This window comes from Equus quagga, chromosome 3, assembly GCF_021613505.1.
Source record: "Equus quagga isolate Etosha38 chromosome 3, UCLA_HA_Equagga_1.0, whole genome shotgun sequence".
NCBI lineage: Eukaryota > Metazoa > Chordata > Mammalia > Perissodactyla > Equidae > Equus > Equus quagga.
In genome coordinates, this window is record NC_060269.1 from 135,939,929 (window position 1) to 135,944,706 (window position 4,778).

Below are 4,778 nucleotides of genomic sequence, written 5' to 3' on the forward strand. Positions count from 1 at the left end.
CCAGGTGAAATACATGTGGCCTGATCCTTTTACTGCTCTTCCCAGGGTCTGGGCTAGTGCAAGGTTGGAAGGGTAATCTTAAACTTTTCATCACTTTCTTTCATTATGCTTTTATCTGTCGGTGAGGAAAACTTTTCCTCTGCCCCTTATGTTGTTGGAATGGGGGCCTACGAATTTAACTGACGAAAGATAGATTAACAGGAGAAAAGCATACAATTTTATGACTATTTTACGTGCATGGGAGTTCACAGAAAAGAGGTGAAAGTCTAAGTGGTTAGACTTAGGGTCTTATATAGCATTTAACAAAAGAAAGTGGATTTGGGCTTCAAGGGATGATAAATTATGGGAAGGTGACTAGGAAATAGATGGGGAAACTAACGGAAGAGAAGGGTTATTTTAGTAAGGTCTGTTTATGCAGACTCATTGCAGTGCCAGCTCTCCGTCTCCAGTGATGAGAGTTGCTCTCCTCTTCCTGAGATGGGAGAGAATGGGACACCCCCACAAAGGGAAATTTATGCCCTGCTTTTAGCCCTAAAAGAGGAGAGAAAAGAACTCTGTATCTATTGATTCTCAGTTGCCTTCAGCTCAAAATAATCCTCATGCAAAGTAGCATATTTTGGAGTGGCATATTCTGATCCCCCCGTATCCATCTTGTCACTTCTTATGTCAGAGAGAAATGGTGTGTAGTGGGTCCTTTTCTCTCCATCTGAAAGATTTAGGGCTGTTTGTGATGACTGGTTTCCTAAAATCCCTTCCTCGTGAACCAGTGTTGATTACTTGGTCATTGAAAACAGGAGTCCTTACCAATCCTTGTCATTGCCAAATGTGATAGATCGTTTTTTTAAAACTTCCCATCACTTCTTATAAGTTTTAAAACTGTATCACACCTCTTGTGTAAACTGTTCTGACGTATTCTGTGGGAATTGATACCCAGCGGTAGAGGCGAGAGCTAGAGTCTAGGATGCAGCCGGGCTTGTAGAAGAACAGCTCCCCGGCTCACGTGGCTGACCTGCTTCAGTGAGGATTTCTGCAAAAAGGCGGGGAGGATGGGGTGAGATCCACACTGCTCTCTCGATTCCCAGATCTCTGCCTTCACGACGACTGTCAGGACTTGTGGTCTTCATCTCTGTGCAGAGAGAACGTGCAGGAGCGTCACAGCTCCCACACCAGGACGGCCTTGGCGGGGCGCTTCTGCATCAGTGTGATTGGGGGTTGAGTTTTTCCTTGACAAAGGAAGGTGTGTCGCCGTGGAGAGCTGTAACGTCCTTTTGGCCTCAGTTCTCCTGGCTATAGTTTCATCAAATCTCTCTTCTCTCCCTTCCCCATCACAATTTTAACAGACAAACTTCTCCTAGCTAGAGTGACTTAAATATGCGGATTCTACAATATATTCCACTGTCTTCAGCATTCCCCTATTATCAGAGCTAAAATGTCAGCCTTTCACGTTGGCCCTGGCTAGATCTGAATATTTAAAAAGGCTTCTTTTTAAACCTTTTCATGTTTTGCTATTTATGCTACCCACTGCCCCAGAGACTTAGAGGAAATAATCTCTCGGTTTTGTTCCCTGTGAAATCCTTCCCAGTGTTAAGACTGTCTCCCACTTTTTCCCTGACATTTTCTTTACATGGTGCCGCTTCTCTAAACTGATGGTCACAGAGTCCTTCTCAATAACACAGAGACAAAACGCTCTGCATAGCTGATAAATTATAAGCAGGCGCCGCGTGTTAGCTTGATGGATTGTTAGAGTGAATGTGTGTGAGTCATGGGTGTTATTTTTGGTCAAAAGAATTGTGTGAACTTTTCTCCTCTATTTTGAGTGCTTTGAAATGTACTACTTTTCTTTCTTTCTTTCTCTCTCTCTTTTTTTTTTGGTTCTTTAAGGTGTATGTCAAAGAATTAGGCACCATATCAGAATTGTCATTTTCTAGTTTTCCAAGTTATTGTTTTGGAGTTGAGGAGGTGGAAGGACTGAAGAGAGAAGAATTGTGTGTTGACAGGTAATCCAGCCTGTGCAATGTAAAAGAAAATTACAGTCACCTGCTTTAAAGGGGGCCTCCCCCACCTCACCCTACTCCAGGGGTCAATTTTAAAGCTGGAGTAGATTTACTGTGAATTCGCTTGGAGGTAATATGATTCTAATTAACTGTGGTTTTGCAGCTACTGTAGAAATGCCTGACTATTTGGGTAGATTTCTTTCCAGCCAGGCTGCAGAGGGAATGATGTTTGGCACTCACATCACTGGGTCTCTAAATTGCTGTTTCCTAAAGCTCGCGGTCCTCTGCTCCCTGTATCACGGGCACCTTTGATGTATATACTGGGTGCCTGCCCTGTTCTAATGTCCAAATACGTGGAAGCATCGTTGAGCTCAGTGTTATTCAAAGGGAGGCCCAAGGACCAGTGCCCAGTGCCGGGCTGCAGGGTGCAGGCTGCTGTTTCTGGTCCATGACAAGATAAGTGCACAAATTGAGAGTAGGTGTTCAGGAACTTTTATAGCAATCTGACAGCATGATTTTATATCTGTTGAATCTAACAACACTTGGGGTTTTATCTTGATGTCTTCTTAAATTCATTCTCCTAGTACTTTATTTTTATTGTATTTTGCAAAAAGTACGGGCCTATGATGGATGGAGGTAGATAACGGGCCTTTCACCACTGGTAGGTGGAGTTGTACTGGTCCCGCTACTGTGGTTACCTTGGTGAGCGAATGTCAGGGTCATCCCACCCATCTGAGGGACTCAAGCCATATTGATTCAAAAAGGGAAAGTTAGGGATGTTGCAGATTTTTTTTTTGGTCTTTCGTTAAGTTTTCACCTTACAAGCATTTTTTTCCCAGCCTCTCTTCTGCCACTTGGGAGAAGGCAGGCTCCTGTGAAGGTGAATTTTGCTGTGTCTCCTGCAGATGGGGTGCTGGAGGCCTGACCATGTGCAGGGAGGCTGGCTCCCTTGAGGCCACCTTCAGGCCTTCGCTGGGCTGCTCCTCCGGCCCCTCCTCTAGGCCAGTCACTCTGGCCTGAGGGCCTGTCCCTGCATCTGCTGGAGAGGGATTCTGCTTGCTGAGCTAATGTCTGGGACATGTTCTAGAGTTCTGAGGAGGAAAAGCAGAGGCTGCCTACCTGTGATCCCTAAGGAAGGAGAGCCGTGGGACTGATCAGAGGAACCAGGAAAAGAACATCAAGAATTGAGTCATCTCCACTTCACTGCAGTCTCTGGGGTCTCCCTGCTCTTGTGGCCTTGAACTGCTTTCCCGAATGGAAGTCTTGGTTGGGATGGGGGAGAGGGAGGCAGGGAAGCTGGTTGCCTTTTCTCCAACCTGGAACTTTCCCTGGGATAGATGCAAGGCTCTTGCAGATGCAAGGCTCCCACTCACGCTCTCTCCTCTTTCAAGTCTTGGTTTAAATGTGGCCTTCTCATTGAGCCCTCTGTGAGCCTTTCCCCCCTCATACTCAGTGCCCTTTGCTGGCTTTATTTTTCTCCAAGCACTGGGGCATTATTTATTTTATTGTAATATAATGTAATCTATGTAATAGCATCTGTTAAAATGTAAGTTTACAAGGGAAGGGGGTTTTTGTGTACTGCTGTGTCTCAGAGTCTAAAACATGTGGCAGGTGCCCAACAAATGTGTTGTATACATCAATGGCTGAATGAGGAATGATGAAGGGCAGGGTCACAAAGGGGCCAATCGTGTTCAAGGTGGCATTCAGCCACATCCGCACAAAGGTCCACTGAGTGATGGATTTGGAGCCATTGGAAGGGCACAGTCAAGGGGAGGTAACCAGCCTTTAACCAGCACCTACTGTGTACTTACTGTATGCCAAGCACCATGGTGGGTGTCCTGTGTTCCTTATTCAATTTAAGTATCAAATCACCACGTGAAGGATGAGTGATTAGCTCCATTTTACAGATGGGGAGACTCAAGAGGTTAAGAAACTCACCAAAGGTCACTCAACCCTGTAAGTGGCACAACTGGGATCCAACTTAGTCTATTGGATTCCATCAAGAGAAATTTCCAGAAATAGTTGGTTGGCACAGTGTCTCTTGTTTCTTTCCTTTCCTACCTGTAAAATGAGAATTAATTTTTCTCATCCTTTACCATATTTTTCTCTAATGAGAACAAAAATCTGGGAAAATTGGAATGCAGCTATTAAACGATATGAGACTTGCAAATAATTGGGTTCAAAATTAGATCACATTATTATTGAGTGATGTTCCAAGAAGTGAGTACAAATCAGGGCTTGATTAAATCCAGTCAGTGGGGATGAGCGGGGTTTCCATGCAAGACTCCATGCCTGGCGCTGGTTTCAGTGTTGGGACATATTGTTATTATTCCAGATCCCTCCCTAGGCTGAGACCACAACCTCCAGACTCAGCATATTGTCTCTCATTTAAAAAATATTCCTGGAGCATCTACCAGATGCTTGGGTTAGATCAGTAGAGAGAACAAAATTCCTTGCCCTTCATGGAGCTTCTATTTTAGTAGGAGAGGGAGACAGGACACAAAAGTAAGCAGTAAGCCACACAGTAAATTATGTTTACTTCATAGGTATGTTAGAAGATGGCAAGTGCTATGGAAATAAAAGAAAAAGTAGTGTGGGGGAATGGGCTTGGGCATTCACAGGGGAGGTGGGCAGGTTGCAGTATTAGACTGAGTGGTCCAGGGGGGCCCCATTAAAGTGGTGAGCTTTGAACAAAGGCCTGAAAAAGGTGAGGAGTGAGCCAACAGGTATTCTTGAAGGAGAGCATTCCAGTCAGAGAGAACAGTACAGCAGCATTGAGATGGG

The 4,778-nt window shown here is 44.8% G+C and overlaps 1 protein-coding gene across 2 annotated transcripts in view; it reads left to right on the top strand.

The window, feature by feature from the left end:
* CCDC149 (coiled-coil domain containing 149) overlaps positions 1–4,778 on the top strand; it is a 99,161-nt gene that overhangs the window by 42,540 nt on the left and 51,843 nt on the right. The gene's annotated exons all lie outside the window — the stretch shown is intronic.